This window comes from Cyrtonyx montezumae, unplaced genomic scaffold (genome assembly GCF_038088225.1).
Source record: "Cyrtonyx montezumae isolate F1298 unplaced genomic scaffold, pur_monq_1.0 scaffold_8, whole genome shotgun sequence".
Classification (NCBI taxonomy): domain Eukaryota; kingdom Metazoa; phylum Chordata; class Aves; order Galliformes; family Odontophoridae; genus Cyrtonyx; species Cyrtonyx montezumae.
Window position 1 is genome coordinate 62,228,777 of NW_027072089.1, and position 23,083 is coordinate 62,251,859.

Consider the following 23,083-nt stretch of genomic DNA (forward strand, 5'->3'; position numbering starts at 1 on the left):
TCCCTCCAACAGTAATCTTACAAAGTTGATTTACTAGCACTCCACAATCCATAAACTTGACTCTCGATGTACTTCTCTTAATACAAAAGCCATAAACCTAGTCCTTAACTTTCAGACTGCTCTTCTGAATGTACACTTATTCCAAAAATTACATCTTTTTATCTGCATGGCTTAGTGAATTTATTTCACTTCTTGACGTGCCTTTGCCTGTATGTGGAGGTTTCACATTGACTTTTGCTTTTCATGAAATTGATGGCATTTATTGCTACGTGGATTTCCGAGACTTGGTTGCAGTGCAATAGCATAGATAATCGAGGTGGCATAAAGACATTCCACAGAGGGATTTGGGATACGTCCTACAGCATCAGCAGTCATCAAGGAACGAGTGTTAAGCTGCTTGCATGTGGTAAACTGCTTGCATACAATAAATCATTCTTGCTAAAACTGTGAGTGTAAATTGGAAACACACAGTTCTGGCATAGGAAAGCCTGATAGTACTTCTGTTATCTGGCTGTGTATAAACACACACAGACTTGTTCCTCAGCCTATAAATGCTAAATGAGGGCAGCTCTGCAGTCCCTGTGCCGGTTGTGCATTACCTCTCCGAGGGAAGCTGCCTGTCACAACAACAGTCCCCAGTGAACGTGTCAGCTGAGCTGTGCAGCACGAATGCATAAGTGCAAGAAGGAATCCGATTCCGCTCACTGAAAGCAAGCACACATGTGACTGCCATGTGGGGCTGGGGCCTACATGAAGAATGGCTCTTTGTCCCATGGGCTATTTCTGCATGCACGTTTCCTCTGTCACCTGACTACAAGCATTCTTCAAAATGCACTCTCTCACCATGAAGGCAATTCACCCTCTTCTCCCAGGTACTAGTGTTAGGATAAAAGGAACTGGCCTTAAGTCATACCAGGAGAGGTTCAGGTTGGATATTAGGAGAAATTTCCTCCCAGACAGAGTGGTGAGGCAGTGGCACTGCTGCACAGGGAGGTGGTGGAGTCCCCGTCCCTGGAGGTGTTCAGGAGCCGTGTGGATGTGACACTGAGGGACGTGGTCAGTGGGCATGGTGGGGGTGGGCTGACATTTGGACTAGGTGATCCTAGAGGTCTTTTCCAACTTTTATGATTCTGTAATTAAATTGTTTTTAAAATACACAGTTTCTGACAAGGAACTTGTTAGATACTTTTATAATGAGCACTACCCAGTTGTTGAGCTCTGTAAAGCAAAGAGTTTGGGCTCTGCAAACAAACTCCTTAAAGCCGTATATTATTTCAGAAAGGAATTTTACTTTTCAAGGAAAATCAGCATTTCCTTCAGTAAAACTTTGTTAGTTAAGACTTTTCAAAGAGAGCTTACAAACTTTGATCTACAAGCTTAGAGAAGCTAAGTTTATGAGTAGGGAAAGATAAAGCAGCTCCCAGAATTTAAACACTTTCCAAGTATTTGCCTCATCTGTCTTCAGGAGCAGCATTATACTATAAGCACCATTACAGGATGCACATCTAACGCGATGCTGCAGCAGCAGGCCCCGTAGTCAGGGCTGTACTCGGGGCTCGCTGTGTATACGACGGGATGCTTTCACATGCCCGCGGATCCCCAGGTGACAGCCGGCACACCCACTGCCGACACGCAGGCGGGGGTAGAGTCGCCGAGAGACGCGGACACAGCCACCGCCAGCATCCCCTCGGCCCCGCAGCACATCCGGGCTCCGGCGGGGCGGGGCGGGGCGGGCGCGCGGGCTCCACCTAGGGGCCGCGCCCGCCCCTTTCCCTGCGCCCGCCCCCGCGCCGGCGATGGAGAAGCGGCGCTAAGCGGGGCTCGGGCGGCAGCGAAGCGTGCGGGGAGAGCGGGCGGCAGAGGCGCCGCCGCCGGTGCGCGGAGGACGGGGGATGCGGAGCGGGAGCGCGGCGGCGGGCTCCGAGGCGCCGAGCGAAGCGGCGGCTTCTCCGCGGGGCTCCGCGTGACTGCGCCCCGAGCGCGGCCGCCGGCGGCCGCAGGAAGAGGGGGCCCGAGGCGGCGGCGGCGGCGGCTGCCGGCGGCGCTCCGTGCCCGGCGGTGCCCCGGCCGTAGCGGCCGCCGCCGGCAGCGACCCGACTGCGCGACGGCGGCGAGGCCGGCCGCCGATCGACTCGCTGCGAGGCGGCGGCGGAGAGCGGGCGCCGGGCGGCTCGTCCATCCCGCCGCCGCCGGCGTCGCCCGAGGATTCGCCCCGCGGGACTCTGCCCCGGGCGGCCGGTGACAGCGGGGCCGGGGCAGCCACGCCGCCGCCCTTCGTCTCCCGCCGGCCCCGAGCGTCACCGAGGTGAGTGCGGGCGGTGGGTTCCGCTTTCCGGCCCGCGCGGGGGGAAGCGCGGGGCGAGCGCCGCGTGCTGGGCTGCAGCCCGCCCTCCCTGCCTCCATCCCCGGCGGCGTGCCTGCCCCGCGGCACGGCCCTGCTCCGGCCGTCAGGGGCCGTTACGTAAGCGGGCAGCGTTTGGGGCGTTCAGCCTCGTTCTCCTTCCTCGAAACCGGAGAGGATCGAGGCAAAGCGAGGCTCTCACCCGAGCGGTGTCCGGAGGAACTTAGTTTCTGTGCGGCGGTGCCAGCGTAGCAGCGCTCTTACCTCTTTCCGTTCCCAGCAGCGCTCCTCTGCCCGCTGTCCTCGGTCGGGGTTCCTGCGGTGTCAGCCCGGGGCAGCTGTCGGTCTGTAGGCGCACGGAGAGAGGTGCGGGAACGGAGCCCGGCGGCTGCTGGGTGCAAGAACTTTTGTGGCAACGGGCGGAGTGAGGCGGCATCCCCGGTTCGTGTAAATGCTGTTTGTGAGCTGCACGGCTGGAAGCCGTTCAGCAACCCCCGAGTAATGGTGCGCTTGGGCTCCGTGCAGGGGCAGCGAGCCCGGGTGCCCCGTTTCCCGTGTCAACACAAAGGGTTGCTTATGCCGCAGAAGGCTCTCGGCTTCCCAGTGCTTTGGGATCTCGGTGTATCCTCCTGTGAGTGGTGTTGTCAGGACGGAGCGTGCTGTCAGCTCCCCTTGTCTGTAACACGTGTGCACGCACAGCGGAGAGAGGTGTTTCCCAAGTGGTGTGATGTCCCCAGACAGTGTCAGGGACGTCACCTGGCAAGGACGCCGGGAGCGAGCCACCCTTGTGATCAAGGTGACAGTGACAGCAGTGGGGATGCTGCTGGGTGCCGCCTGGCTTCCCGCAGCCCTGAGCTGTATGAGCAGAGCTGCCTGGTTCCCCAGTCCAGAGCTCGGCACACTGTGACATTACTGAAAGTCACGGAGATGTTGTAGCGGTGCCATGTGACGGGCGTTGCGTAGCCCAGTGGCACCGAGGGGTGCTGCTCCACTTCTGCTCTGCAGCACATCCCACTCCTGGGTAATGTGGGCCGGGTCTGCCTCAGGAATGGGGTGTGGTGCTGCATGGCTGAGGTGCTGCTTTGGCCTGGCTGCTGTCCTGCCAGCACTTTGCTGGTGCTGCGTGCCTGTGGGTAGCACTGCGTGTTGACTGTGGACTTATGTGTTTTCCTGTTTTCTGTCTCAGTGCTCTCTCTCCAGTGCTCCTGTAAGCTCCAGGTTACCCACTTTGGACAGGTTTGGTTCACAAGGCCGCTGGGGTTCTGCTGCTGTCCCTGCCTGTTGCTTTGTGCAACCTGCAGACAAAGCCTTTGGGATGTAGGTTGCCTTCTGAGAGCTGGAGTGATACTTCTGGGTGTGGGACTTCATTGTACTTATAAACAGATCTCTTTGAACAAGAGTTCTGGAGTCTTTAGTGGTGTGCTTTAGGTTATACTGTATGCTTCCCACTGTGGTTCATGTTGCTCTTTATGACCTTGAGTACTGAAGTTTGTCCCTAAGGTGAGAGGTCATCCTTTCCCCACCAGCAAGCCCCCACTGCTGCTTGTAACACTGGGGCTGTGCATTGGAGCTACTCGGCGTCCCCCTGGCTGTAGGCCTGTGGCGAGTCTTGAGAGGGATACTGAGTGCTTCTGTCCCTCTGTGGGCCTTACACCGCTGCTCAGTGGTAGAGGAGCAAAATCCTTACTTGCTGTCCTTCCTTTGGTGGGGGTGGGCTCTTGGCTATGAAGACGCACAATAGTGGTGACTTTGAAAGTGTGTTTATGCACTGTATCAAAAAGCGTTGCTCTGGAGGGTCTGCTTCCCACTTTCACTGAGTGGCATCTTAATTTTCTAAGTGTAAGCTGTTCTGGCTGTTGTGCATTCTGCTAACAGCTATATGTTTTTCTTGCCTTGCTTTGTTATTCTTTATATTAGCAGTAATAATTTCTGACCTCTTCGTTCAAGGTTCTTCAACATGTGGTGTAAAATGAGAGTAGCCTTTATCAGGTAATGGCTGAGAATGAACAAGTAGCTTTATGAAGGTGTTACAGTCCTGCTAGTGCTTGCTGCTGCTTCTCTTGCATCTGAGCATTTCTCATTTTCGTACTGAGCACAAGTCTTTTTGGAATTACCCAGGGATGCCTACAACCTTGTGATTTGCACTAAGTCTTTTTCACTACTAAATTGCTCACTGTCGTAGCAGTTGTCTGATTTTCATTGCCACTTCTGCATTTCTGAATGCTGAGTTTTGTTCGCCGTTGTGTCACTTGGCACACTGGGGCCGATTAGCTCCCAGTTCGTTACTAGTCTTCTGTCACTGCTGACACTGCCCTGACTGTTAACTTTTCTACTTTTCAGATCTTAAGGGCACTTTAATCAGTGCCCTTAAGTGCAGCCCGCTCTGTGGGTCCCTGGAGCATCCTGCTGTTAACCTTCTGCAGTGCTGAATTTTGCCTCCGTACTCCTAGTCCAACCTTCCTGCTTCTTAGCTAGGAATAATGCAGTCTTTAAAGCAGAATATCACAGGAATCTGCAAAATACATCTGCAGGGTTGTGATTGTGGCTTTTACTCTGCTTTAGCACCATATCCATTCTTGAGAGTAGCATGCTAAATTTAACATCCCCAAATAAAATGTTTTAACTGCGTGCCTGTCTTAAAAGCATTTTGACACTATCTTCCACTAATTCTAGTAGAGCATTTTCCCTTTTTTACAGTCCTTCTAGTGAGCTTAGTCCATTATGTGAAGTCAGCCCATCATAAAAAATCAATGTAATTGATATACTTTTAGCTAATGTATTAAAGAGCTGGCTAACTGCTCTATTACTCACTTTTTGATTGTTTAAATATGGTTTTGTACTATGAAATACGGATATTCTTAAGGGGCATTTACTTTCAATTACATTAGAAGCTTGTGACTTTGAACACTGCATAAATATCTTGTGTGTGTGCTGCTGTGCTAAGCCCCAGCTCCTCGAGGTGCAGTCCACTTGGGTTTGAACTTGAGTTCCGGAACACCGCAGGTTACTGAGTGGCAGTTCTTGGTTTCTCACAGGGATGTGACTTTTGATTTCTTGTTGTTTGAAGAGCCAGAGGAGCTGAGCAGTCAAGGTAAGAAGCTGTGATGGCCTCAGTTATCACATAAAGCTGGTGTGCGTGGAGACCTGGTTGGTTCTGAAAAGGTGCCCTTGGCAAAGTGATCTCTATAGGTCACTTACTGATCTCATTGGACATTGCTTCTGTTACTTGGAGCTTTATTTTCAAGCATGAAAAAAACATCCTTTTCTCCTTTTCTCTGCTTCATTTAAATGGTATGCAACTGTGGTGCAGAACCTAGTTGCAGAGTGAATGACTTCAAAGCTTTTTTTTTTTCCCCCTGAGGTATATGATTTTGGTAGTACCCAAATAGTGAGAGCTTTGGAATGTTGGTTTTTTTTTGTTTGTTTGTTTTCTACTTGAATTGGTGTTTAGAATTGCTGTTTAATGGCCTTGGCAACTCACACTGGGTTTCAGCTTTTGTGTTTTTACTTCTTTATCATATCTTATCCAACACTTAGGGCATGTGTGGAGGTGAGGGTACTGATCCCTCTGTGCTGAGAACTGCTATTCTGCATGCTCTGGTGCTCCTCAACTCTGTGTTGATTTCCCTGGAAGAAGTTAGGTTTGCAAAGAGAGAGAAAGCATCAGCAGCTTGGTGCTGCGGGAGCTCAGACTGTATGCTGTACAGCTGTTGTGAAACTCATCCTCAGCTAAGGAGGAAAGTGTCTACCTTGTTTTCATTAGTGCTATGCATTCATTGGATAAGTTACACAAGCAATAGAATCTCTGATTTATTTATTTTTAGTGGGATTTCTTACTGTAGATATAGATGTCGTAGTTATTGTATTTGGGACGCATAGTATTTCTTGTTAAGTTTGAGTAGTTCCTGTCATAAGAGTCATGTGACAAATTTTGTAATCCCAGTTAGGTGGATCTGCTGAGTTGGTGTGACGCCCAATGTCCAAGCTGCCTCTGAAAACTCCTTGAAGGCAAGTAAGGAGAGTACATTGTGATCTCGCTCTTCTTTGCATTGGAAGAGGCTCAGATGCAGCTGGTGGGATGCACCCGCAGAAGCAATTATTGCAGTGCAGAGTACCCCATGCTAGGTGGTTCTACAAGAAGAAGCAGTGCTAGCCTTGTTTTGCAGGCACAGTGTGGTTAAGGCCTGCAGAGCCTGCAGGATTTCAGTGTTTACTTTTCTGCAGCCACAGCTCATCATTGTCTTTCCCTGTGCCATCTGAGGCTGCTCTGTGTGTTACTAATACTTCAGTGCTGTTTGAGGATGGCAGCCAGGGTTATGCTGAGAATTAGAAAGTGATGATAGCAAGATCCTTACGGGGGAGTGAAGCAGGTTTTAGTTGTTTGGAAGGTTCTGTGAGGAGGAGACCCAAAGAGGAGAACACTGGTAACAGGTTGAAATAGATCGTCAACAAGCAGGGGAGATTTGGAAGCACTCCTGCAGCCAAGTGAAGCAGCTGACTGAAAAGCAGAATGAAAAAGCTAAACAAATGACCCCAGATCTCTATAAAGAGAAAAGTATCTATTACTGGTCTTCGTCAGGTGTCTCCACAACAGGACTCTAAAATGAGTGTAACCGTAGCAGCCCAGATGAACGCTGACTAGAATCAAGAATAAAACTGTTTCTCACCCCTGCCACAAGTGGGTGATGGTCTGGTGTAATTTCATGTGGTCGTTTCTTAGCTGTGCTAACTGGTATTGGACGACAGACTTCTGGGTCTTGAGATGGTTTAAGTGCATATTCATCATGGGCTAAATATGGGTGGTCAGAGTTGTGCTTTTACTTTGGTGTTCAACAGTTTGATTGAATAAAAAGAGCATTGAGAACAGTGTGTGATCTTGTGTCTGTATCCTGTTTGTGACATTTCTACACTAAGTGCATCAAAGGGCGAATGCTCGGTGTTAGAGGCACTTTTAAAGCATCTTTAAGGACTCAAATTTAAGTTAAAATTAAGGTAATTAATTTATTTAATTTTCAGTTCATTATGTACTTAAAGTAATTGGAATCGATGCACTTCTCAAACAAAGAAGCTGAATTCTAATTCCGAAGGCAGAACTCGGCTTTGTCTTGAGACAGCGCTTCGTAAGAGATGGCTTCAGTTGGTGCTGGTTGGGACACTGCTTGGTGAATTACTGACAGTTAAGGACATGTTTCTGCAGAACTTTTTTTTTTTAAAGACCATTTTGTTGCTTTCAGGTCTAATGACCATACTGTTGTGTGAGTGAGGTGAACGTCTGTTGTCTTTATCTTTGAAAAACAGTTGAAGGCCGCATACCAGAACAGTCCTGTACTGGAGAGAGGTTTGGAATAACAGGATTACTCTGCCAGAACACCCAATGGAAATGGTGTGTCTTTCTTTATGCCTTTTCCAATGCCTTCTTGTAGTTTTTGGGTTTTTTTCTGTAGAGCTTACAGATCCAAGGTTTACTAATTTAAGTATCTCTATTTATTAATAGTTTAGTAAAGCTATTTTCAGTTTTCAGATTCTGGAGATAGCGTGAACATCTACAAACTGTACTAAGAATATTCTACTAAGAGCACAGAGAGGTACTAGAGTTGGAGTACATTTATTTCAAATAAATATCTCAAGAAAAATGGAGCTGCCACAGAAAGCTCCTTGCCTGCAAAGGAGAGTTGTAAAATTGAAGTCCTTTTTCAAACTGACACTTCTGACTCTTGGATTCTGAGGAAGATTTCCTGAACTGCAAGACTGGAAAACAACATGTTGAGTATTGAGTCATGCTATTCAGTAACTTCAGGGAGCAGGAGGAGACAGTGCCACTTCCAGGAGCCTTAGTGTAGGTTAAAATGATGTATGCTTTGTATCTTCCTCCAAATTTTGGTAGGCCTTTAAGTTCTTAACACGATTCACACCTTGCTCCAGTGCCAAGTACTTTGTGTTATCATTTCATCTGTAAAAAAAAAAAAAAAAAAAAAAAAAGTAGTTACAGTGAGGATGGAGAAGTACGCTAGATTAGACTCCTATTTGCTTTAGACTTAGTTTTGATCTCAGTATCTGGCCTCTTCAAAGAACAAGCTGTTGGCTGATAATGTTTTGGAAAAGTGCTGTAATATAGCTGTATTAGCACAGCTCCAAGCTGCTCCATGGTCTCCTTACTTCAATTTCTGCTCGAGCTTGTTTGGGCACCCAAGTGAATATGGAGAATAATGTGATAGGAATGATACGCAGGAATCCTTTTTTCCTTGTAAAAGCTCGAGTTTCCTGCTGAAGCACAACAGAATGGAGCAGCTGCTGGTAGGTTAGATGGCATACTCATCAAAAAACGTGTGGGTTTTTTTTTTTTTCCAGCTTCAAGTTAGTTCTAACGTATGGCATCACTGCTTTTATGAGTATTGAACTAAAATATTTTCAAAGAGCACAGATCTGCATGTGGACCGCTTTGGCTATGCGGAGTCCCAGAAGCAAGTGGTTGATAACCTAGCCTTCAAAATACCAGTGACAGGCAGAGAGCTTAAGGAGTATTAGTCACATGATGCTAGAAAAACATGTTTGTTATAGGTTTTACATGCTCTAAAATATCTATTTGAAGTTCAGCTGTGAATAGATGCATTGAATTGCAAGGGACTGCATTAATATTTTAGCATCTCTAAGATTATTTGTATGTTTCTTGTTGAAATACTTTGTTGTACAAAATGTTGGTTTAAAGAATGAGGCAAAGTCTGTACTGAGACTGTCCAGCAGCACCAGCAGACTACTGCAGAAGATATTAAGTAATCCATCATGTCTTGTAAAAGTACAGTTGAAAGAAAGATATCTAAATGCAATACAACAGAACTGGAATTTAATGTGACAAAAGCACCTGAAAAAACTCAAAAATTTATATGCTTACGCTTATGGTTCCCCTGTTGAAAGGTGGAGGTTGTGGTTTGGTTTTTTTGTTGTTGTTTTGTTTTTTACTTTTATTTTTTTAATGTTATGTATTCAAGTACTATTTCTCATGATCTTGCTATGGCATCATCTAATAGAAAGAGAAAATGTTGAAAACTTATGAACAGTTTGATGTCTAGTGAGTAAGCAGACCTGTCTAAATCCCCAGCTAAAACAACCTTATGTTTGAAGGTCCAACATGCAACTTTTCTCTATCAGAGCGCTCTAATTGTGCTGTATGCCTGGTTTTAAACTGCAGTTACAAATCATAAGAGCTTCCTATTTCTCTAAAATAGTATGTGGTAATTTGGTTTCTTTTAGGTATTAGTTATGCATTGAATCTGATAATCTTAAAAAATGAAAAGAAAAAATAAAAAATAAAAGAAGCACACTGAAAACTGAGGCCCTTGTTTCGAAATGTAACTTGTTTTCTTTCTTTCCTAATGTTCCTTTCTTCTAGGAGCTTTTGCATTTTGCAGAGTTGTTGAATCACATCCTTTAGTTTGTCTTTCCATGTCCAGGAAACTAAGCACTTTGCTACAAACAGTTAGGGTTTGAAATCTGCTGTGTGTTAGAAACCAATTGTCCTGGTTTCAGCTGTGGTCTGATTCACAGAAATACAATACTATATAATTTTTGTGCTCTGGATTATTTCAAAGCTTTCTTACACAGCTTTAGACATCTTGACTGTCCCTTTTTTTTCCCACAAGTTGTGCTTTCCCAAATACTGAGGACTTCAGGCTGAAACAATAGGTTCTTCTGCATTTTGTGAGTGTTATGTATATTTGAAAGTTTAAAGAAGAGATGTCTTTAGATATCCACATTTTCCCCTTTGTTGAAAATGTCATAAAACTTCTCAAGTTCTGTTAGCAAAACAATGACTTTTATTTCTTTGGAACGTACCTCATGTTATTTTCACTAGAGTTAATGAATAGCACTGAGTTGCAGTCACTATTCTGCACTAATCTGCTAGCATTTTTAAACAAAGAAACCACAAAGGAATGTTTTCTTTTTTTAAGTGAACAGCCTTTCATTGTTGTCACTTCTGTACTGAAGAGCTCAGACTTCAATAGCATGCGGGGCAGCCTCTGATTTCTAAATCAAATCCTTGACCTCCGTGTCTTCATAGCACTGAGACTGTAAATGTGTTTGATGCCAACTTTCTTGTAATCAGACCATCTTTCGTTGTGGAGGCTAATGAAATTGTGATTCACTACCACTTCCGCCCACAGAGGTGAGCTGTACAATCTATTTCTATGGAGCAGAAACAAGAACAATTTCTTGTTATTCTAAGAGGCTGCTGCTGTGTTGATCGCTTGTAACTCGTGCTGGATAATTGTTAGTTGGAAATGACTCTTATCAGCTACTGTTGGATCATATCAGCTTAGTGGTTGTCAGTAACCTGTGATTTCTCCTTCTTTTTTCTTTCTACTTCTTCATTCGAGTTCTTTTCATAGCTTGCTGGATATTTTCCGTGTGTTCTGAGTGATCTAATGAGTTATTCTGTGTTTTAAAAACGTATTAAGCCATTACATAAAAAGTAAAGATATGTCAGGAACAGGAGCCAATCTTCACATAAGAGAAAAGTGATGACTGGCATCACTTGAAGTAAGTTGAAATCGATTTATGGTTGGCAGCATTGAAAAAGAAATGTCACTTGGACCACTGTGTTCAACTCTTGTTTAAATAATTCTTAGTCTCACTCTTCCTGTTGGGAGAAAAAAAGGATGGACTTGGCTCTGTGGTAGTGGCTTGAACTGCTCCTATTACTTTGGGATCACAAAACTTGTGTGCTGAGTGGTCACTTTCAGGCACAAGCAGGAGAAAGTTTATCCAGTCTTATGCAAACAATTGTTGAAGAATCATTTTCCTTTCCTAAAATGATTATCTGTTTCTGCTGGTGGAAATTAAGTATTCATAAATAGAAGCTTCAATCTTTATAGAACAACATTACTGAAAACTCTCAAAACTTATGAATTCTACTGTATGTGTGTTAGGAAGGTACTCAGAAGGGACTTATTATATTAAAACTGTATGTCTGAAAACCTTAACCTACTGTAACTGAAGGCTTTTGGAGAAAACAGTGCTCTGAGTGCAGCTTCACAAAGGCTGTTTTTCTAATGTTGGTCTTTCAAGAGGGGAGAATTAATGAAAAAACTTCAACACAGGACGAATATTTAAAAAATGTGAAGGCATTTGTTTTGGCTGCATCTGTATACATTAAATGTATAGCCCTCAAGTGATGGAAGGGGATGTTTCCCTAGCTCTATCCCAACGTTGGCTGGAATCAAGTTCTTTGCCTGTAACTTCTCTATTTTCTTGCCATACTTAAAATAAGGTAACTTCATACTCTGTGGTATTCCTTGTAAAAACAAACAATTCTTGATGAATGCTTGCCTCATCAAGGCATCAGAATCTCTTTGGCAGGAGAAGAGTTGCCATTTGATGCACTTTGATCTCACCTTCAGTCCTCCACTGCTTTTCCCCCATGGGCTATCACCCCTGGTTTGTTAGGCTGCTTTTAGTCACAGGCAGAGGGCAAAAGTCCCACAAATAGCAAGCTGGCAGGGGTTTGGAGAACCCCTCAGTGCTGAAGCAGAAAAAGGTTGCACTAATGCTCTCTACAGAAGGCAGGATTGTTTTAGCACGGGCTGCTTGCAGGTGGACTAATTTTGTTTCGAAGCATCAACATTCCATAAGATACTTTTTGGTGTGCTTCTGCTTTTACTGCAGCTGATCCTTCTAAATTATAACAGATCCCACAAACCCAGCCAGCTGCTGTTACAGGCTAGTTTTTCTAGGAGAATATAGTCCTACAACTTAAGCCACTTTGCTTATGTTAGTGAATAGTTAGTCGTGTTTCTTCTCTCCAGCACAAAGCTTTCATAGCTTGCTTATGAGCTTATAAATATGAATTTACTGAAAATATCTGTATTTAAATGAGATTCGTTTGGAATTTGCTCTCTTAAAAGAGATTTGGCTCATAAAGCTGTTTGGTAGGTGTGCTGTCTCCTGTTGTTCTTCTCTTGAAAAAACAAAGAACAGCAGGAAAGCATACTGTAGGCAAGATGAAGATAAGATTAATGTACTGTTCATATATGGAAGGTATGTAAGGTGATGCAATCAAGGGAGTGTAATCATCTGGATTTTTTCTGTGTACCACATGGAGGAGAAGCGACCAAAGTTCAATTCACTGACTGTGCCAGCATTTCCTCCGTTATGTATAAATTATGCCTTACTGCAGTAGAAAGTTTACTTCTTACCTGTGGCAGCTACTTGTACACACTGCTTTGTTGAAGGCTATTTCAAAAAAAGTATACTGGCTTGAGTAATGGTATGAGGCGAGGAAAAATGGGACAGGCTGTTGTAAGTGATGTTATCGAGCATTTTTTAGTGATTAAAAGTGAGTGGGAGTGGGGGAAGTTGCAATTACAGACTTTGAAGTGAGAGCTTTGGGAGAAGATCCCACTGATGAGCCTAAAGGTATGCTTTCCAATCTCTACACTGGGCAATGTGAAAGGAGCAGTGACATCTCCCTGCTCAATTTTTTAGGTTGCGGCAGCTGCTGAACTGCAATGGAAGGGCTCCATGTTAATGTGTTCCCTGAGGGGGACGAGCAGGGGCTCCAGATATAAGTGAATGGAAGTTGGGCAACAGAAGGTCAGTCAGAAGGAGGAGCTGAAGAGTTTGGAGAGAAGAAAATGTAGATCCCTTGTTCTAGAGAGTAACAAAAATGCTTAAATAGCCAAATAGCAATCTCAGTAGCTGTTTTGACAAATAGTGTCAGCTATGGTTGTGCAGCAAACTAATTAGTAAAGGAATTTGCAAATCCCAGAACTATTAATAGAATGTAGAAGTAATGACTGGGGAGAATCTCCCTATTGCCAGATAATGTTTTGACTGGTATGCTTAACCTGTCTAGCCAGTTTCAGGTAGAAAAAAAAAAATCAGTTTGACCTCCTTTCTTGGCCCTCATGACTCACTGACAAAAGACTAAGTGTTCTTCACCTTTTAGGGCTTGCTTGTGCTTTTTGGAAATGCAACAAAGAATTGAAGTAATTGCTCAAAACGCTGGAGAATTGAATATAATTCAGACTAAAGCTAGCTATATAAATATAAATACCAGTGGAATCTTTACGTGAAATAGGAGAGACTTACATACTGCAATAAAATGTACTGATGGCATATGCTGCACTTTGGTTTACAGTATGAGGTGTGTTGTTAGACTGCTGGGGTAGGCTGAAGTTGTCTTTGAGGAGATGGATGAGATTGTTGATGTATCTGGATAAGATAAGGCATCTCTTCAGCAAAATATTACTTGTTAGACTAGACCAGACAGACAAGGTAATTATATTAGAAATTAAACTTGTGCATTCTCTATGTGCTTGTAGTTTTCTGTTATGTATGCTGAAGATATCACTGAATTTTAGTCTTTTGCAAGTTTGTTTGCTGCTTTTGTTCTTGGTAAGTGGAATGTTGTTGAAATGGTATAAAAATATAATTGAATTTTCCATTCTGTATTCATTTTATTTTTCCTAGAAATACGGAAGGTTGATAAGGCTGTTGCTGAAAGAGTTATATTTAACCTTTTTATTTAGTTTGTTCAGAACTTAATTTCTTGAAGTGTGGAGCATTTTTTTATGCGCATCTGAGAACAGTGCTGACAAATCAGTGGTTATGAGTATACACGGTTTGTAGGACATCCTGTGATGTAAATAACTGTCCTTAGCATTTGCTCCTTTTTTTAGAAGCTGGTAGAGTACTTGAGCTGCTACTGAAGTTGGTTCTTAGTAATTTTATATCCGAGTAATTCAGAGCTAGATATTCATGCGTTGTATCATGGAAATCCAGCTTAGGTATTTTGATGAGTAGACTTCTGTTTTGTTGGGAGCCTTACCAAAAGGTAATAGCATATTTTCAGTTGCAGATGAGGGTCTTAAAAATGCTTTTTCAGCTGGCTTTGCTTCTCTAGTTCCTGATGATGGTTTGGATTTGAGTGTCTTCAAAAAACAGTGCGTTTCCTGATGTGTCCAAAAGGTTATTTGGTAGTTTTCGTGTAAGTCTGTGTTAAGTGGTTTGTTACAGCTAACTCTTTTATCAAACAGTGGAGCTGAAATGCCAATGAGTTGGAAGGCTTTGTTCTGGTGTAGCGTGAGGCACCTGAAATATGTCCCGCCTGCTTTTCTTGGTGTTATGCTAAGCGTTATGGGCACTTTGTATTTTTTGTGCAAGTCATCATTTGCTCTATCTCATCTTCCCATACAAAATAGCCTAGCTGAGACTTTGGTTGTTTTATCTTCAGTGACTTCTGTTTTAGGGCTGATTTGAAACTTAGACATCTCACATGTCAACCTGACATCTGCTGTACCCTAGGACAAGCTTCTGAGTGGATTGTTGCTGTTGCATCCATTCACAGAACTTTTAAACAAAAAATATTTCTTAGCCTTGAACAAGCCCAGCATTTTAGTGAAGCAAGTGTTTATACGTAAAGTGATGTTTTTCCAGTTAGAGAAAATGCAGAGTGGTTGAATTTGTTAGAGGAGCTGGTGAAGACTGCTGGTAGTGAAAGTTTCTCAGAATCTGAGGCAGCCTACCAGGTATCAGATTAGTAATCCTTCCTTCTTACTATTGTGGTCTAATTCACAGCGGTCCTGGTCCACAGCAGCTGCGAAAGGGTGCTTTAAATCGAGATGGAAATCAGAAAACAAAGAATTGGAGAAAATAGGGGAGAATTACCATGCAACAGCCTTGTTTAAATGTAACACAATAGCAGTCTGTTAAAATGAAGAGGCTGCTGCTGAAATGAAGTCTTTCTGTTCCTTTACCTGCCTGTTCTTTCCCCTCGTTTGGTTGTGATATACGTTGTAAATGTTTCTGGATAACAGTTAATGTCTGTGTTAAACTGGCTTTAACATTGTATGTAGATGTAGTGGTGTCAGTGAGATGTGTGGGGATGGCGGAACATGCCGATGCTTTCCTTGAGCTGCACTGCTGATTCTTAGTGCTCGTTTCTTGATTTTTAGGCATGATGTGTATGTAAACTGCACACTTTTCTTCCTGGATACTGAGGTATCTTTTGGATATGTGCACGTATTTAGAAAAAGAATAGAGAAAGAGTGAGGCACTGCAGACAGCTGGTTAGCTCAGCAATTAGTAAACAAAAGGAAATGGAATATTTCTAGGAAGGAACTTTTAAGATTTGCATCACCATTTGAGAAACTGTTTGCTGGATTGCAGCACTGCTGAAGGCTGCATTGAAGCAGCAGAGCTTTTTATAGAAGAGCTTCTTCATGGGTTTGTTGTCGCTGTTTCCTTGTCCTTGTGATGACAGTGTTAATAGCTCCCAGCATTCAGCTGCAGCTACCTGTTACTGGTTGCTCAGAGATGGACAGAAAAGAAGCTTACATCAGTGTTTCTGAGTGCATCCATTGTTTCTGAAGCTTGATCATCTAATGTTTCCTGCCTCCCCTTTGTGGGAAGCTGAACTTCCTGAAAAAAGGGACCGTTATCTCACCTGAAGCCCGTAAATGTTAGTCTGCCTGCCTGCAAGAAGAGTGGAATAAATTTATTTATTTATTTTTAAAGTGATCTCCCTGCTTTGTAAATGGGAAACGATTTTCATTTGTTGGCTCAGCCAGATTTCTGATACTGTTGCATGCGGGATAACTTTGCTGGGAGACAGATGAAGGTATTCAAAACTGGAGTTTCTGTGGGAGGGTTAGTGTTTATGTGTATGAAGACATATGCTCACTTAAGCAGTTTGTTGTTTTAGGGCATGTAGACTGCTGCTGTTGACACTGACAGACTGTTTTAGTGGAGTTTTTAAAATCTGGTGGAAGGCAGAAAATATTCCTTCTCCGCTCCCATGTGTTTCCCTCTCCATGATTTCTTTCACTGTAATACTAAAGAACTGGATCCACGACCCCTTTGTAGGGAAGAGTGCACTATTTCTGTGCTTTGTGCATAGATTTTTCTCAAGATTTACTTTTATGTTCTGTAAACTTACTGTTCCTTGAGTTAAAGTCCTTCTAATCAATGGTTGTGTTATTTTGGACTTCAGAGTAATGAGCTGATTGTTCACCTCTTGAACAGATGACTAATATTTCCATGACATCCTAGGGGACTAATGTTCCAACGGTGATAATGTGGGGCTTCATAAAACCTTGTGGACAAGAATACTGTTTTCCCTTTCACAACTTCTAATTACATCTTGTAAGTGAAATAGGAAGTATTCTCTTATGAATCTTTCTATAGTTAGATTTGGTTCCTGAGTTAGTAAATACGTAAACAGCCTTTCTTGGCTATGTATATAGTCATAAACAGTGTGGTTTAGAATGAGTACTCTTTAATATTAATATTTCTCTGGCAATTAAGGTACAGAGCTGAATAGAAAGCAGATTGTCTTTTATACCAGAGCGCTGGGAGGAATGAATTTGCAGCATCTAAGCAGACAATTAGATGTGTGAAACAGTGGTTCTACGCTGGGGACTATGCTGCTTGGTACTCTTCATGGGAAAATACAGTATTAGAATCCTTTGTAAAGGTTGTGAAGCACTGCATAAATTTGGCTTTTGCTTGTATTGTAGAACTGTAGAATATCCTAGGCTGGAATCGACCCATAAGGATCATAGAGTCTGGCTCCTGGCTCCACACAGCATCACGTGGAATTTAAACCTCACGCCTCTCAGGATTCCTGTGACTTTTGTGGTGAAGCAGTTGCTGATGAGATCTAGAGTCAGTCTGCAAGAGGTGCTTTGTCTGTAATGTCAGCCAGCCATCTGCTCCTGGTCTCACCTGAGCAACAGGAAGAGCAGGGCTGCTGTAAATCTTATTTCCTTGCTCCTCTGTTCATCCCCAGCGAATGCTTTGTCAGCTGGGGGAGTAGAGGTGCCCTCTGTTGTGTGCTGTGTCCCACGTCCCCCGTATGACTCGGGATTTGCAGCATGTGGAACAACGCAGGCACTGTTCCCGGTGAGCAAGGGAAGGTGCAGAGGGGCTGCCAGCTCCCCGCAGCCAACACACAGCTCTTTGTTCGTGATCCTGCTGAGAGTAAGCATGCTGCAGGGCCGCTGATGTGCTGTGCTTAAGGCTCGTATATATATGTGCTGTCAAAATAAACTGGCTGTGCTCATGGGTTTGCTAACCTTCTGTGTCCTGAAAGTTAAGAAAATCTTCCGCCATCCATCCCAACAAGCTGCAGTGCTGCTCCTGATGTGCACATAGTTTGTTTTTCCTTGGGCTTTTTGGAGAGCAGCTGTGATAGCTTTTTAAAGTTACGCAATTCCTAGTCGGTACTGTTATAGCTATGGAAGTAGTATTACTTAAAGTCCAGACAGATTTCCTAGTAATGTCAGTGAGTGTGATGGCAGACACTTTGCTGAAGATAGTTAATTGTCTTGCTTTTTTTTTTACTTGTGCTTTCCTAGGGCTTAATACTTTCAGCAAAGTGAAAATGAGCATTCCTGTAGTGTTGATTGAGGATGGGAGTGTATTTTCCAGCTGACTTATAACAAATAATATTTACTTAAAGAAAAAGCTGTGGGCTGGCTCAAGTTGCTTTGAGGCAGTGTCCTCAAACAACAGAAGACAGAGGGCCTGTGAGAGGAAGGCGTTGCTGTGCTGTTTGCAAGGCTGTGCTTGCCAGAATGACTGCTTTGTTGGTGAACAGCCTACTGACAACCAAGGAGAGCAAAGGCATTGTTTCAGGTATTGGCCTAATTGAAGTGACTGCTTCTTTGACAATTACTTCTAAGTTCTGGGGAGATAGTATGATAGCAGCATGTACTTTACACCACTTGAAAGCATACATTCATTTATAAATTTGCTGATTAAATGATGTCAGTGAATCTTTTTCTGAAAAATTGCACGCAAAAAGAATGTTTAAATCTACCGAATGAACCTTTGTTAGTGGCAACAATTTCTCATGCTGTATAAAGTAAAACCGTGGAGAATTACAGAGTAAAGCTATGGTGCATATGTTGTGTGCTCTGTTTTTATGTGTGTCGTTAGTCGCTTCTGTTAAATACTTAAATGTAATGTGAAAATAAAAATCTTCAGTTGAAGTCTGTAGATTATTCGTATGCAAGGTTTGAAGCAAAACTTCAGGTTATGTAGCAGTATAACGTGGCATGGAACACTGATAACTGGTACCCTAACGTAAGTGCTCCTAACCACCGTGGCACTGGACGTGTTACCTGCATTTTCTTGTGTCTGTGATTCCCAACCCACTTGCCTGTCTACATCAATAGTGTGTATAGGTCGTTGCTGCTTCCTGGGTTACTTAGATATTATGTCAAGGAAATAAAAAGCACAGTGCAGCTTCAGCTTAATTTTTCTTGTTTCTGGCTAAAGTGGCTTTGGTTTGATTCTGAACCATAGGAAAATAATCAGCTAGTTTTGTATGCATACATTAATTTTTGTTCTTGACAGTATTTAATGAAAAAATTCAGCTAGAGTAGGTACATGAAAGAGATACAGTTGCAGGTAAAACAGTCTTCTCTTTGAATATGCAATTTAGGGAAGCAAATTTCAAAACCTTATTGTGAAGCTCAGAGGCACAATCAAACCAACCTAACTTTGTCTGCAACAGGAAGTTTGTGGAGTAGGGAAAGTCACATGTAGTGCTTTTACAGAGCAAACTAAGGAAACGTAGCCTAGATTAAAAAAAAAAAAAGGCTATTTTAAGAAGTGTGTGAAATCATTAGGTTAGCAGAAGCTAGTGTTGTTTTTCAGTGGTTCATTTCAGAAGGGAGAAGATATTCTATGGGTTTTCTTTTCGTAGTTGTTTCAGTTTATTGTTCTTGTTCATGGACTGGATAATGAAATTTCAGGACAGCTGGCATTTGAGAACAAATGCAGGTGTGCATCTAAAGTTGAGATGGCAATACCAAAAAATCCTGAGTGAAAAGATAGCTTGAAAGAATAAGATGTGATTTAGTAGAATAAGTGAAATGTTTCACGTTTAGGAAAAAATAACAGAAGAGGGAGAACAAGTGTTGAAGCAGCTCCTTCCAATCCATCGTCCACTCCAGTCTAGGACAAAGCCATAGGTTGTAAATTCACGATGCAACATTGCTCAAACCTCTTTAGACAAGGAGTGTGTCTGTGTTGGCATGAATAAGAAGTGGTATAATCTCTAGGACATGTAGAGTTGAACTTCCTTCTGTGTTCCTTATTGGAAAGTGCTGGATCAGTTTTGGCCATTGAATTTCAAGAAAACTGTAGGTATGGTTAATGTGCCTGGAGATTTAGAAAAGATGATATGTGTAGAAAGAATGATTGGTTTAATTAGTATTTTTGAAACCCGAAGAAAAGATCAAGGGAAATCATAAGCCTTTAAGCTCATGATGTTGTAATATTTAACGCTTCTAGGAAGGCAGCAGCCAGGTTTTGAGTGTTCTGCTGGGTGTGCCTTGTGTCTTCTTGTGAGCCCTTATTCTTCTAGCCTTTGAAACTTCCCCCCCCCCCCCTTTTTTTTCTTTCTTTCCCAGATTTGTTTTTAAATTGAGCCATTTCTTTTAAAACTTAGCCTGCAGGCTCCTTCTGTGAATATGAGCTTGCTTAAATACACACTGATAGAATAGGAATAGTATGAATATTGTAGTCATTTATTCTTAAATTCATAGAAAAACTGAGTTGAAGCATTTGTCTTTTCTGCTTTGATATGAAAAAAATAAAAAGGAAACAGTTAAGTATATCCCTATATTGAAGCAGGAAAAACAGTAATGTTTTAGAATAAGCAGTTGACAAACATCTTTTATTGCCAATCATAGCTTAACTTATGAAGTATTTCATCCATACTGTTACGTTTTGATAGTGCTAGCACCTTAATTTTCTTCTGTGTTGTACATGTTTTTGCATTGGAATAGGCAGTACAGAGAGCTATCAGTTTAAGCAGGTGGAACAATGAACTTGAATAACTTAATAGGTTCATATATAATGCAGCAAATAAGCTCATAATACTTGGCAATTATTACCTAAGTGTAGACGAGTTACACTTGCATTAAAAATTGAAAAATTTTCTTTCTTGCATCTGTTAAGGTACTTTGTTTGCTTTTCAACTACTTAGAATTTCCTTTTGATGCTGCTATATTAACTGAGTAAAGGAAGACATTTGAAGGAATTGCTTCTTCTAGTACTGCTAAAATTCTATCGCTTGGAAAGCCTCTGACATCATTTTTCAGGTGTCACGTTCTAAGATTTATTTGAAAATATATTAGCTTGTAAGGATCAGGGCTGTGTTAGATTAATAATGCTCCCCCTCTCTCCCCAAGCTGTCATTATGAATGCTAATGTTTAAATTGTGGGCGAGAGATGAAAGAATGTAAGAAAAACTACATCTCCCAGTTAGAATATATCTGGAAAAATTTAGCCCGAATGAGTGATCTGCTAGGGAGCTGCTCATGTGAATGTGTGCCACGAAGAGGCTGTATTCTAGCCTTTTTGAGAACAATTCCCCGTTTGCTGTGCTAAGTGTTCATGATTGGATAGAGGGCGACATATATAGAACTCAAAAATAGATAACTGCTTATTTAGGAGGACAGGCAGTCCTCCTACTCAAATCATATCATCTGAAAGGCTACAAGATGTTGATGACTTGTTCCACCTCTCCACTCTGCTCTGCATATGTTGCTTTCCTCACAGGCTCTTTTTAGCAGCAGTCTTTTGGCTCTTTCTTCCTCGTGCGAAATTTTGGATTTTGAAGTCTTGAATAGTTGGAAAGCTTTTATGACCTTCCCCTTTTACCTCAAGCTCTGCCAGAACTGAATTTGGAACTTATCTGAGTTTCTGTTCTTCTCTAGAACAGCCTTAAGACCTTGTGGATGGAAGACCTGTGATTCTGTGTTCATGTCAGAATGACCTAGATCACTTCGCCACTCCATGGTTCCTACCGCAAGCGCTTGACTGCAGTGCAGTGGGATTTCACCACCAGTGCTTGTAGACCATCCAGATGGCTGTAAACCTGCAGAGGAGGTTAGTATGATATGGGATTCAGGAATTTTTGATGCTTCAGTAACGCTTGTCTACTTTGGATACATCTTAAGAGTGAAGGGGATGGAGATTACGCATATACCGTTCATTTGCCATCACATATTTTCTTATTTTTCTTTTCACTTGGGTCCTTTGTGGACATGGTCAGTTGTATGTACCAATTAATTTAACTGTTTGCACAATACCAGTTTATCAGCTACTATGGTTCTTTGCTAGTAGAGAAAAATTCTACATCTGAATAAAGTACTACAATTAGTTCTAAATTCTACTTCTTCGATGTGAAATCTTGAAGAGAGATCTAGGCCAATGAGTCAGAATTCAGATCAGTCTTCAAACGCGGAACTTCTGGGCTGTAGCTTCTAACAGAAGCATACTTAGCTGTGAACAGCAACTAAGCCTGTTTGGTTTTGTTATTTTTTTTTTCCTACAGACACAGTTTTCTTAAAGCATCCCTTTTTCATTCCTACAAACCATTTTGCGCTAAGTGTGTCTTAAATAGTCATCAGTTTAGGGGAGAGAGTGAAATCTGACAAAATTCGTACCTAATACTGCTACATAGTTATTAATTACTCAGAGTAGAAATTTAGCATCAACAACAACAAAGAAAGAAATGAAAAAGAGGGGAGTATAGCTTTTGCTTCTGCTTCTGGGTTCATTGTGGTGTTTTTAGCTGAAGCTTCACTGCTGTTGCTTTCCCTGTAGACTGGTCCCCTGCTCTGTGGCTGTTGTCTCTCATGGTGAGTTTAGTCAAGTAACAGATTTGAGTGGAAGTAGCCGGTGTTGGACAGTACTTGATTGTTCTGCTTTCTTTGGCCTAGGAAAGTATTGGAGAACTGATGTGGTTGATGAGACACGACTGTTTTTGATTGTTGTTCTGTTGTATCTGTTCCTTGGTTTACCTTGTTGCATAAACTTTTTGCGAAGCAGGAGGCTGGCCTGTTGGTGCATCTTTAACAACAGTCTGACCCATTTCATACAGCCTTCTCAAGCACATCTAGGTTCATAGGTTCATAAGGTTGGAAAGGACCTACAAGATCATCTAGTCCAACCATCCTCCTATCACTATCCCTACCCAACTACTAAATCAAATCCCTTAGCACCTCATCTAAGCGCTTCTTGAACAGCACTAGGTTCTAGTTTCTTTAGGGAAGGTGAAGAAAGGTTACTGTAGCTTCAAATAAATTGGCACGTAGAATTTTGAAGGAGACTATACAGTTATGATTTGATTTAAATTACAAACTAACGTATGAAACAATTATATTACTCAAATACTGCAGTCCCCAATTAAATTATAGCTGAATTTGCAAAACATTTCCATTATATTCCTCAGTGGATTCCTCATTGTATTGTGCTGTATTCCTCAGTGGTCCTATTTAACCTTTGGATTACCAAACTGGAATTTCCTCTGCAGATGTGATTACAGCATCGTAATAGTGCTACTCAAGAGTTTCTTTAAACACAATATCCATGTTTAATGTAGGCCTCTTGCTCGTTACATTTTTCTTTATTGATAATGGTATCTTCTTTTAAAGAGGTGTCCAGAGTGTTGGATATTCATTCTGAAAACAAAAACCCACATTTTGTCACGCTTGACTGGGCTTAAGCAACATGCTCTTGGTCTATATGTTTATATTTTGTGGTTTTAAGTTTCAGCAAATTGATTTTAACTAGTGCATTTTTTACTTATTTGTTTGGAGTTATTACTCTAATGAGTGTAAAGAAGCTTAAAATATTGCTATTGGAGATGTCAATGTAGCCAGCATTGAGTTTGTCTGGAAATACTGGCAAGTGAAGTTTTCTTGTCTAAACATTTTCTTGTTTGTT

General features: G+C 42.3%; 1 protein-coding gene across 2 annotated transcripts in view; it reads left to right on the forward strand.

The window, feature by feature from the left end:
- Positions 1-2,127: 2,127 nt before the first annotated feature.
- Positions 2,128-23,083, forward strand: part of GALNT1 (polypeptide N-acetylgalactosaminyltransferase 1) — a 76,590-nt gene continuing 55,634 nt past the window's right edge. The window contains exons 1-2 of one of the 2 annotated variants that reach the window (XM_065752860.1): positions 2,128-2,305; positions 21,070-21,241. The gene's annotated coding sequence lies outside the window, so the exon portion shown is untranslated. The remainder of the gene's footprint in view (positions 2,306-21,069; positions 21,242-23,083) is intronic. The other variant, XM_065752861.1, reaches the window with a different exon arrangement.